Raw genomic sequence first — 11340 nt, forward strand, 5'->3', positions numbered from 1 at the left:
TGCACCATGGACAATGCATTTAAGAATGCACATGCACAAATGCAAGCACACACCTATGAATGAACAGAATGTTTTTTTGTTTTACAGTTAAAATGATAGCTGACATAGAACAGCTGGTCCTTTTTTGGAAAACTAGGAATGGCAGAGATTTGAGTATTTATATAAAAAAATACTGAGATTCTTGCAGTACGCAAGCAAAAATGAAGAAAAGCAATTATATTTTACTGTGTTCGTAAGCAAAGACTGTTTGAAGTAGAGATGAAAGCATTTTTGGAACACGAAGGAGTGCTGGTGAAATCGCAGAACAGGAATGTAGCAGTTTTGATCATTCTGAATATGGCAAAGAGAGAAAAGTGTTTGTTCTAGTGGTAGACATTGGGACTGTATGTCCATACAGCAAAGACAGAAAAGTGCTGAATGAATATTAGAAGATTGAGGATGTTTATTGAAGACTATAAATGAAGGTTTTGCCTAGTAAGGAATTAGTAGTCTCTAGAGGAGAGTATGTTGTGACACATTTTTGTTATATTTGTAACAGGCACTTGCCAACGTTTTGAGGAAAGGAGTGGATAACGCAAGCCAGAGCATGATGGTGTTGTTTAGGTCATTAAGGAAAAGCGTGTTTTGTTTTGGGAATGCACCATTTGAATATGGGTGCGTCCATAGGGGCATATACAGGGAAAAAGGCCAGAGAAGATGTTTCTGATATAAAACAGAGGTTTTTATGGTTGTAGCAAGAGCGCGGTATTATAGATAACTGTGTAACATAGTGGAAAAGTGGTGAGAGTATTTGATGAATTAGTCTCAGACCACAGATATTTATGAACAAAGAGGGGGGAACAGATGACCTCCAAGAAATTGGAAGCAGCCATAGAGTAAGGAAACATGGCGAATGATCAAGGAGTGAATAATAAAAATGGTTCATGGAGTATTGTAATGAATCTCATAAAAATGTTTAGGTTAAGTGACGTCACGGGTGACGATATATCTAGATAGGGCTTAATGGAGTATGAAGTGGTGCTTTCTTTAGGAACATCACACATTAAAAAGAAAGGAAAGGAAACATTTTAATATATATGGCAATAATGTAGTAGCATCCAATATAAATTAAAAAAGATTGGAGAGAGTGTCAAAAATGGTAGGTGGACTTTGGGCCTTTTGGCATTGGTCTAGAAAAATGAATTACGAGAAGATGAAAATAAATAATTTACCTTAAACAGTATAAGAAGGAGGATTGCGAACTAGTGCAAAGTGCTTTCACTGATAAAATTCAGAAAACCAGAGATGTTATCATCAAGGCCAGAGAAGCATCTAATAAGGTTACACCCCCTATAGTTGCACAACCGAGACAGAGCGAACTGGCCAGTTTTAACTTTCATTCGATCTCAGATGATGAGATGGTTAAAATACTGGCAAATATGAAACCCTCTTCATGCTCTGAAAATATCATTCCACCCAAAGTAATTTTAGATAACAAGGAACAGTTTGCCCCAGTCCTGACTAAAATAGTCAATGCCTCATTTCAAGATGTTAACATACCTCAATGCATCAAGGAAGTTACCATCACGCCCTTGGTTAAGAAGCCTTGCTTAGATCCTAAGGACTCGGGTAACTTGCGACCAATAACTAACTCAAATTTTATCCTTAAAGTTATGGACAAAATAGCAACTAACCAACTTCAAGCACATGTTGAAGCCAATGATATTCTCCATGAGCAACAGTCAGGCTTCCGTGCCATATACAACACGGAGACGGCCATGTTAGCCATTCTTGACCAGGGCAAGACGGGCCTCTTAATGCTTTTAGATCTAAGTGCAGCCTTTGATCTGGTTGACCACCAATTACTACAGCGGGTCTTGGACAACAGAGCAGGGTGTACCTTGGCTGCACTGGCCTGGCTGACATTATTACTGGGAGACCACAAAGCAAAAGTCCACTGGGGGGATAAATTCCCCAAGGCTTCCCATATAAGTTTCAGGGTTTCGCAGGGTGCCAGTTTCTCCCCTCTACTTTTTAATCTTTACATGAAATGTCTGTGCGAGTTACTAGGAATAGTCAGTCTATTTTTAGGATTAGGATTCAGGTGCCCATGTTTATTCGAGCACAGGGCGCTGGCAGAGCCTTCCCGGTTAGGGCGGCTCAGCATTGGAATAGGTTGCCGAACTCTCTGCGTTCAGAATCAAATTACAGAACCTTTAGGAAGCACCTCAAAACTCACTTGTTCAAATAAAACCTCCTAGAACGTTTTGAGCCTGACTACTCAGCTGTCTATGTCACATCCCAGTTGCGTGTTTCATGTTTAAGCGCCCTGGTGCCTACGGGCTGTCTGCGCTCTATAAGCGTACAAAATAAATAAAATAAGTAAATAAAGAATAAAGAGCTCAGTTTAAAAATGTGGCATCATTTGAATGAAATAAATAAATAAATGAATGGAAAAATTAATGAAGAAACGAGAAGCAAAAATATGAATTTGAAAAAAATTAAACAGCATCAATGAAGGTTAAAGGCCAACATTGAAAGAATTGCGCAGTGCAATAAAAAAGCATTATGAAATTAATGAAGAACCAAAAAAGGGGTATGGGTGACCAAAATTAGGTTAATCGTACAAAAAGGCTGTGTATAGGGACAATTCAAAAGAATTTACGAGGGTAAGTAAAATACAATTATTTTAAGTGTATGTAATGATATTGGTTTATGTTACAGATACAAATCATGGACCTTGCGTGAACATAGGAGGAATGTCTGCATGGCCTTAATAGGGGAAGAGACCGTATATTATGACACAGGTAAGTGTTAGTGAAGAGGGAGAAGAGAAAAGAAAAAATAGTTAGGTACTGGTTCACACCACAGGGTGTGGACACACTGTTGATCATTATTAGAAATAAGAGGACACAGGTGAGTAACAGAAAAAGAGGCAGATAGAGACACAGTGGGCCTCATCACGACTTTGGCGGTAACCCTTAAATCCGGCGGTCGCGCTATTACCGCCGGATTTAAGGGTCTGCCAAATCAGGACTTCGGCAGATTTCGCCCCAGCTCTTGGGAAATCCGCCGGCGGTAGGAGCGCAAATTTTTCCCATTGAGCCCAATGGGGAATGGGACATTCCTGAATGGGCTCAATGGGGAATGGGGGATTACATTACCGCCGGACTCGTGATCCGGTGCTATTAGCACCGGGGAGTTCGGCGGTAGGGCTAATACCACCGGCGGTAATACCGCCGGCGTTACCGCCAAAGTCTTGATCAGGCCCAGTGTCTTCAATTATGTCGCAATTTCTTCTCAAGATAGGTGCAATCAAGGGTAAATAAGAGTAGCATATAGATGAAAGCATGGCCACTTCAGACAGCGCAGGACATAGGAGACGTCAAATGAAAGGTGGGTAACCTTTTATACATTTTAATAGTTGGCAAGATGCCAACAAGGGTAGAGTTTAAACACATATAGAAACATGTTTAAGAAAGGCAAACAATTAGTGTTTTATGTTACAATATGAAGGCACGTAGGAAAAATTGGTGCCATAGTCTAGAAAAACAGGGGTAGACTAGATTAGTGTAGTGGGGTAAGGAGGAGATAATGTGCAGCAAAATATTTTATTTTGTCTCAACAGGATGAAAACAAAGCACAGAAGAAAATGACCATGATCCAACGGGATCGAATGGAAAATGGCGAAGGAAAGGTGAAGCATTCCCAGCAGAGCAGGAAGCATTTACAGCAGAGCAGGAAGCGGATGCAGCAAGGCAGAAGAAAAGGACTAAGTATTAGCCCGAGCCTTATAAAGAGTTAATGAGAAGTATAACCATACGTGCACCAATGAGTTAGGAAAAGCCTATGAGTTAAAAGGCTTGAAAAATGTTAGAAACAAATCTAGAAAACATTTTTTTGTTTGCAGAAATAAGAAAGAAAGAAGTTTAGGTCAGGACGAAACTTGACCCACTTGCCAGTATCCGAATGACTTTTGTCTCTATTTCGATTCTCAACAGAGAACAGGGATCACTGTGAAATGATGTCCTCTTTGCTACGGATGCGCCTAGGAGATGGAGAAGACGACATGCCTTTTTTTAAAATTGTTTAAATGTTTTGAGCACCTCTACATCTGAGAATGTAGATCTAGAGGAAAAAATGAAAAAGTCCCCTGAAGGGGCACATATAATGTGTATAAAAAGAAAGCCCAGATGACATAAGGACAGAAAATTAGATGGGCAAATGTATTTATTACCTAAATATATAGGACACACCTGAATATGTTTATTGTAAAGAAATCAGGTTCCAGCAGGCTGACCACGTACAGTAAAGTATATGTGAAGAAGTACAAAAAAGGGAGCGAACTAGTAGCTTTGGTATACAAAGAACCAAAATATTTTAATTTAGTTTTGTCTAGGAGTCAGGGGTGTTCAAAAAGTATTGTCTAAATGAATTATGTTTAGAAGGCAGGAGAATTTTGACAGGACAATTAAAAAGGATTTTAAGGGGTTGGGAAGAAATGTATTGATAATAAAGACATACGTATTTTTCAAAGGAAACTCATTCAGTTTTATATTACTGGTGGACAATGAGGGATGACCTATGTGACTCAGGGAATGGGCCTTTTCTAACCATGAGCAGAGAGAAGTCACTGAGGAACCCAACCACATGCCCAATTGTAAATCACATTTGTTCAAAAATGTTCTGCAAAAGACTGGCCCAACCTTATGTTCCCTAGCTAAATGCCCCTCTTGTGACTTTTAAATGGAATTATGAACTATAAATACAAGTTGTCTGTGAAAAGGAGAGACACTAGAATACCACAGGATTGGCCTTTGAATTAAAGGGCCAAAGGACATGTTGCAAGGCGACCCAAAAAAGGACAAATTCAACAGGACACAGACAGTCCGTGGATGCCAAACTGAGATGAGTCGGGTAGAAGATGTACCAGTGAAAAGAAAAAAAAAACAGAACTTTGAGAAAATTGAAAAAACGGCATGGGGAATAGAATGGAAGCAAGGAATAATGTCTTGGGGTGGGAGTGACGGAAAAAATGAGTATATATCACATGTGAACACTGTATGATAAACGGGCTGATGGGTTACCTCAAGGAGTGACTGGGCCTCATTACGAGGTTGGAGGTAGCCATGGCGCTATGAGCACCATGGCTGCCTCCAAACTCGATCCGACTCCGCCATGGTGAATGGAGCAATTACCGGTCCATTCCAAGGTTGGCGGGACCGGTAATTCCCCATTCACCAGGGCCCTTCCCCATTCCCATTTGAGCCCCCATAGGGCTCAATGGGAATGGGGAAGGCGCTAATAACGGTACCGCAAATTTTGAAGTCACTCTGCCTTCACAAAGAAATTATTGAAATAATTTCTTTGTGAAGGCAGAGTGACTTCAAAAATAAACTATTTCTTTTTTAAGTCATAGGGCTCCCCCACCCCATGACATGGAGGCCTCCAGCCTAGGGTCTTCCATGCCATGGTGAGGGCACAGCTCTCGGACTTCAAAAAGAAAGTTTTGTTTTGCAGTCACTCTGCCTTCATAAAGAAATTATTTTTGTTATAGAAATAATTTGTTTATAAATGCAGAGTGAATTCAAAAAGAAAGAAAATGTTTTTTTTGTGGAAAAACCGGTGCTACCAGCAGGTTGCCGCCGGACCCGTAATGATTTACCGGCGCCCAACTTCCCAGTAACACCGGGGGATTACAACCCTAGCGGTCTGGGAAGTCAGGCGCCGGCAAATGCTAAGTCCCCATTTCCGTGAAACAGTGCTTCCATGAAAACTATGCGGGTGGGTGCCGTTCTGCCTGACCTGCCGGACAGGACGGCAACCGCCCGCAGAGCTGTAATATGCAGGGCCCAGAAACAATGGTGCTGCTAAGCTTACCGGCACCGTTGTTTCCAGTCCGGCAGAGTTGTAATGATGCCCAATTTCTTTTTGAAGTGTTAGGGCTCCACTCAACCCCATAACGTGTACGTGTGCGAGTGTATGTTGAAAGGGTGCACACTTAAATGTATAGGTGGCTGCCTGTGTGAGTGTATGGTGAAAGCGTGCACACTTAAATGTATGGGTGGGTGCCTGGCTGTGTGTGCCTGCATGGTGAAAGGATGCACACGTAAATGTACGGGTGGCTGCCTGGGTGTGCCTGTATGGTGAAAGGGTGCACACTTAAATGTATGGATGGCTGCCTGGGTATGCCAGTATGGTGAAAGAATGCACACTTAAGTGTATGGATGGCTGTGTGTGCGTGTGTGCATATGGTGAATGGTGTGTGTGCTTGCATTAGTGGTGCAACAAAGCGTACATATGAGGGGCTAACCCTTCAAATGTTGGGAGAGGCGCTAACTTCATCGGTGGTGGGGGAGGGGCAAACTTATTAGTTTGGGGCATCTAATTTCTTTATGCATTTTAATGAGACTATTCTAGTGCAGCTTCAATGTTACAAGCAGTTAACTCTCTCCTTTAAGGTTGAAAGCACCCACTTATGGACTGCTGTGAGAATGAGTGGTGTTCTGTTCCCTCTCTACCCTTCCAATCTCTACCCTGGCATGCAAATATTAAACCCACATCAGGATTTCAATTGCCTAAAAAATTAGTAATTGCTGGGTTCTTGTTAAGTCTGAGACCCAGGTGCCGTTTAACATCTGTGTCCTGTTCTGTCTGGCAACTACTCTGAAGGTCAGCCAGGTCAAATCAACATAGCCCAACATTTCAGGGTGGGGGTGGGGTGCTGAATCCCAGTCAACTCAATGGTGTTGCACCAATACTTGTGTTTAATGCCTGGATTACTTACTGGTAATCTTCATTACTCCTAGCCCTATTTTTCCTCGTCCCAGTGTGTATGAGACAGTACTTGTGTAAAAGGCACTCCACCTCATACACAAGTACTGGAATGAGGGAGAGGTACATGGAGGTAATGCCTGACCTAGCTACCTGTAATCTTCATTATTCATAGTCCCACTCTTCCTCATCCCACTACTTACCTATGAGGCAAGGAGCCTCATCTGCAAGCTCTGGGGCAAGGAAGAGGGACATGGAGGTAATTCTGGGCAAGGAGCTGATTTTGGAGGTTGGGGTGGGAGGGAGAAGGGGTTTGTGGGGAGGCAGGATTGTACGACAAATCATAATGGCTGTCCATGTCCAGGCTAAGCAGGAATGATATGCGGTATTAGTGGCTAGAGAGGCATTTTGGTGCAGCCAGTCTAGTCATTCCTCAGTTTGGTATGACTTTTCTTTAACTGTGCATTTCTGATAAAGCAGTCCTGCTAAGTGAATTGTCTGGCTAGACTGGCATTTGGGTGGTGCCAGTCTAGCAGTTTCTTACTGCGGCATTGTATATTATTCTGGGCATCTGTGATCAAATGATATGATACAAGTCATTTATAATGCGCCTGCACACAAGTGTTTCTAGGCGCGACAAGACAAGGGAGGGAAGATAGAGGGAGGACAAGACAAACGATCTTACTAGGCCTTGTGTCATTCAGATCGTGCAAGTGCGAGAAGTGCAAGGGGAAAGGGAGGGGGAAGTGCAAGGGAGAGGGTAAGGAAAAACAGGGCAGCAATGCTCTGAGTAAGGGCAGCCAGGGCAGCGCGGCTCTGGGTAGTGCAAGGAGAACAAGAGACTGTAAGGTTACAGTTACAGCCCCTAAGTGCATGGTAGGCCCAGAAGCAGTGCAAGGTTGACTGATCAAGAAAGAGTCCGGACTCAGTGATACTCTGAGGGTAGCCAAGCAGCCAGTCGGTACAGCAGACAGGTAGGTCAGGTAGGCCAGAAGGGGAGGGAGAGAGAGAAAAAACAGGAGAAGAGGAACGTTTTGAGCTGCTTCCGGAACTTCAGGTGGTCTGGCTCAAGTTTCAGAGGGGCAGAGAGGCTATTCCAGAGGGAGGCACCTGCAGAGGAGAGAGATCTACCCCCCACTCTCTGCCTGGAGAAGCGTCTAACCCTTAGAGAGTTGTAGGTAGCTGAGCGAAGGGCTCGAGAAGGAAGATATTTTGGAAGAGAGCGTTGGATGTAGTGCAGGCCCCGAAACAGAAAGCCTTGTGGACAATGCAAAGGGTCTTGAACTTGATAGTTGCAGCAACAGGGAGCCAGTGGAGAGATTTCAGGGCTGGAGAGATAGGATCCCTGGGCTTGAGGCCAAGGATAAGTCTCGCAGTCCCGTTCTGGATTTGTTGCAGAGGCTGGAGAGTAGAGGAAGGCAGATTGAGAAAGAGGTCTTTGTAGTAGTCCAGCCTAGAGAGAACCAGGTCTCTGTAGACAGTGAGCTTCTGGGAGAAAAAGAGAAAGGGAAGAGTCCTTTTGCGGAGGAGCAGCTGGTACTGGGACGTCTTGGCGACGTCCGAGATGTGAGGAGAGAAAGAGAGTGGAGTCAAAGATGACACCGGGGTTGTTTGCATCACTGGAAGGCAAAGGAAAAGGGCCCAATGACGGGCGGCCAGAGTGAGAGGGAAAGCAGGGGCAGGAGTTCAAATGAGAAGGATCTCCATCTTACTGACATTAAGGCAGAGATCGTTGGAGGCACACCAATCCTGAATCGCGGATAGACAGTCGGGAATGAGCGAGAGAGGAGAGGAGCCTGAGGGGAGCCTCAAGGAAAGCAGAGTGTCATCCGCATAACACTGAAAGTTAGAGGAGACTGTACAGATCAGATGGGCCAAAGGGGCCACGTAGAGGTTGAAAAACCAGAGTAAGAGGATGGAGCGGAGAGAAAGGGACCACGTTGGACCTGGGAGGGGCAGTCCAAGAGGAAGGAGGTCAGCCACTCAAGGGCCTGATCCATGATGCCCAGGTTCTCATGGAGTCGATTGATCAGGATTGATCAGGATGGCATGGTTGACCGTGTCGAAAGCAGAGGAAAGATCAAGGAGGATGAGGACAGAAGGAATGCTGGAATCAAGGTTAGAGAGCAGATCTTCACAGGTGTTCAGGAAAGCATTTTCCGTTTCTCTGGCAGCTCTGAAGTCAGACTGATGGCCATGGAGACAACCAACAGATTCCGTGTGGAGAGTAAGCTGGGAGATGGCCAGCTTTTCCAAGAGTTTGCCCAGGAAAGGGGTATTGGAGATTGGGCAATAGTTTGCCGGGCAGGCAGGATCGGCAGACGGCTTCTTGAGGAGTGGGTGCATAAGGGAGTGCTTAACAGGAGAGGGGAACGTTCCAGTGGCGAAAGAGTGATTACAGCAATTGGTCAAGGCTTTAAGCGAGGGTGTCAATATGGTTCTTGATGGTTCTGGTGGAGCAGGAGAGCACCTGTTTAGATGACACTTTCATAGATCAGACTGGTCTAGAAACCTTGTCAGGTGTTGCCAGAGAGAAAGAGGAGAAAGGAGGAAGAGAGGTAGAGATGGCCAAAGGGGGGCAGAGAGAGGAAGAGGGGGAGGAAGAGGAGATGAAGGACAGGTTGTCCTGAGTTTTAGCGGAGAAGTGAAATGACAGAGCCATACAGAGGGCTTGGGAGGGAACGGGAGAGGTAAAGACTGCAACAGGATTGACCAGTTCTTTTCAGATTTTAAAGAGTTTGGCCGTGTTTGTTTGTTTGTTTGTTTTATCTACTTTTTATGCACGCCAGACCCTGGGGTAGCAGGGCGCAGCGATAAGAAAATGTGAAGCTTACATGGTTACAATAATGGCCTGAAATCACAAATAATTGCATAATATACAATGTACAAGGAATGGTCAAATTGGAATTGCATAAAATATACAGTGGAGATAGATGCAAATGATTACAGTGGGATGTAGATGACAGTTCAGCTGAGGTCAGTAGAGGTTAGGAGCTGAATAACATTTTTTCTGAAACAGAGGTAGGGCAAATCCACTCTTAAGTCTTGTGGCAGTGAATTCCAGGTTTTTGCAGCCTTTACAGGGAAGCTATTTCCTCCGATCGTGGTGAGTCTGAAGTTAGGAATTGTCAAGCAGTTGGCGTTGACAGCTCTGGTCAGTCTGATAGATGTTTGCCTATGGAATTTGTCAATGAAGTATCTAGGGGTGGAGTTGTTAAGGGCTTTGTGGGTCAGAGATAGCATCTTGAGTTGTATTTTATTGTCAGTGGTCAGCCATTTGTGATGGCGTCTAGCGGAGGAGATATGGGTTCTTTTATTTATACCTAGTGCTGCTCTCAGGGCATTATTTTGTAATATTTGTAATCTTTGAATTATTGTTTTATTATCTCCTGAATATAGTGCATTGCAGTAATCAATTCTGGAGAGTATTAAGGCTCTGGCCAAAATTAAGCCGCTATTATTGGAAAGGAATGGTTTACCAGCTCTTATCAATTTGCAGGTGTAAGCCGTGGAGGAGGCCAAGGATTTTACCTGTTTATCAAGTGATAAGGTGGAATCAAAATAGAGTCCAAGGGTTTTTACATCCTTGGACACTTGGATGATATTCCCGTCTATATTGAAGGAGGAGAATTCCTGGCCTAGTTTTTTTGATATTGGCTTGGGAGCCCAGGATTATCAACTCAGTCTTATCATCGTTCAGACAGAGGCCATGAGTAGCCATCCATGCCTGGATGATAAGATATACTTTGTTCACCAATTCCGTGTCCTTTTCATGATCCCCAGAAAGCGGGAGGAAGATCTGTGTATCATCTGCATAGTTAGTGTAGGTGATACCGAGATGGTCCAGATCATCAAACAGGGGCTTGGTGAAGATGTTGTATGGAGTTGGGGAGACACAAGAGCCCTGGGGGACACCACATGAGATGGGGGTGGGATCTGCCGCTGCTGAGGGAGAGAAGACTCTCATTGTTCTTTCACTCAAGAATGACTCAATCCATTTAATGGCTTCCGGGGAAAAGTGGGCGGCAGAATCCAGATGACTACAAAGGACTTTATGATCCACGTGTTGTTAGAGGCCACACAGACACGGGCTTGAATGTGTGTTCTCTTCTTGATGAGTGTTATTGCTTCGACTGGCATTTTGGTGCAACCAGTCTAAATATGTCTAAATGTGGCATGGCAAGCTTTACTATATTGTTATTACATGTCTATACATTGTGCAGCCAGTTCGACATGTTTTCATTGTGGCATTGCATTTTTAATAGCAAAGCATTAATGTTCCTGTGCACTGTTGGTGACTTGCATCTATTGGATTGGTGTTACCTTACAAAACAATTGCAAACACTCTGGCTTTTTAGCCAATTTTTCTCAGAAAGTGTGCTGTATATTATATTGAAACGCATATGTATATCTTTCTCCTAGTGCCGTGTGTGATACATATCCCTTAAGCAGCCCGTTCGTGCGTATTGCGTAAATGTGATAATCTAGGCCATCCCAGAGTGTGGCGTGACCCTTGATTTGTTGATTAGTTGGGGGGGCCTTCAGCATGGCTCACAGGGGGGCCCTCACATTTTGTGTTATGCCACT

The sequence above is a fragment of the Ambystoma mexicanum genome, chromosome 8, assembly GCF_040938575.1.
Source record: "Ambystoma mexicanum isolate Mex_15411 chromosome 8, UKY_AmexF1_1, whole genome shotgun sequence".
NCBI classification, from domain to species: Eukaryota; Metazoa; Chordata; class Amphibia; order Caudata; family Ambystomatidae; genus Ambystoma; species Ambystoma mexicanum.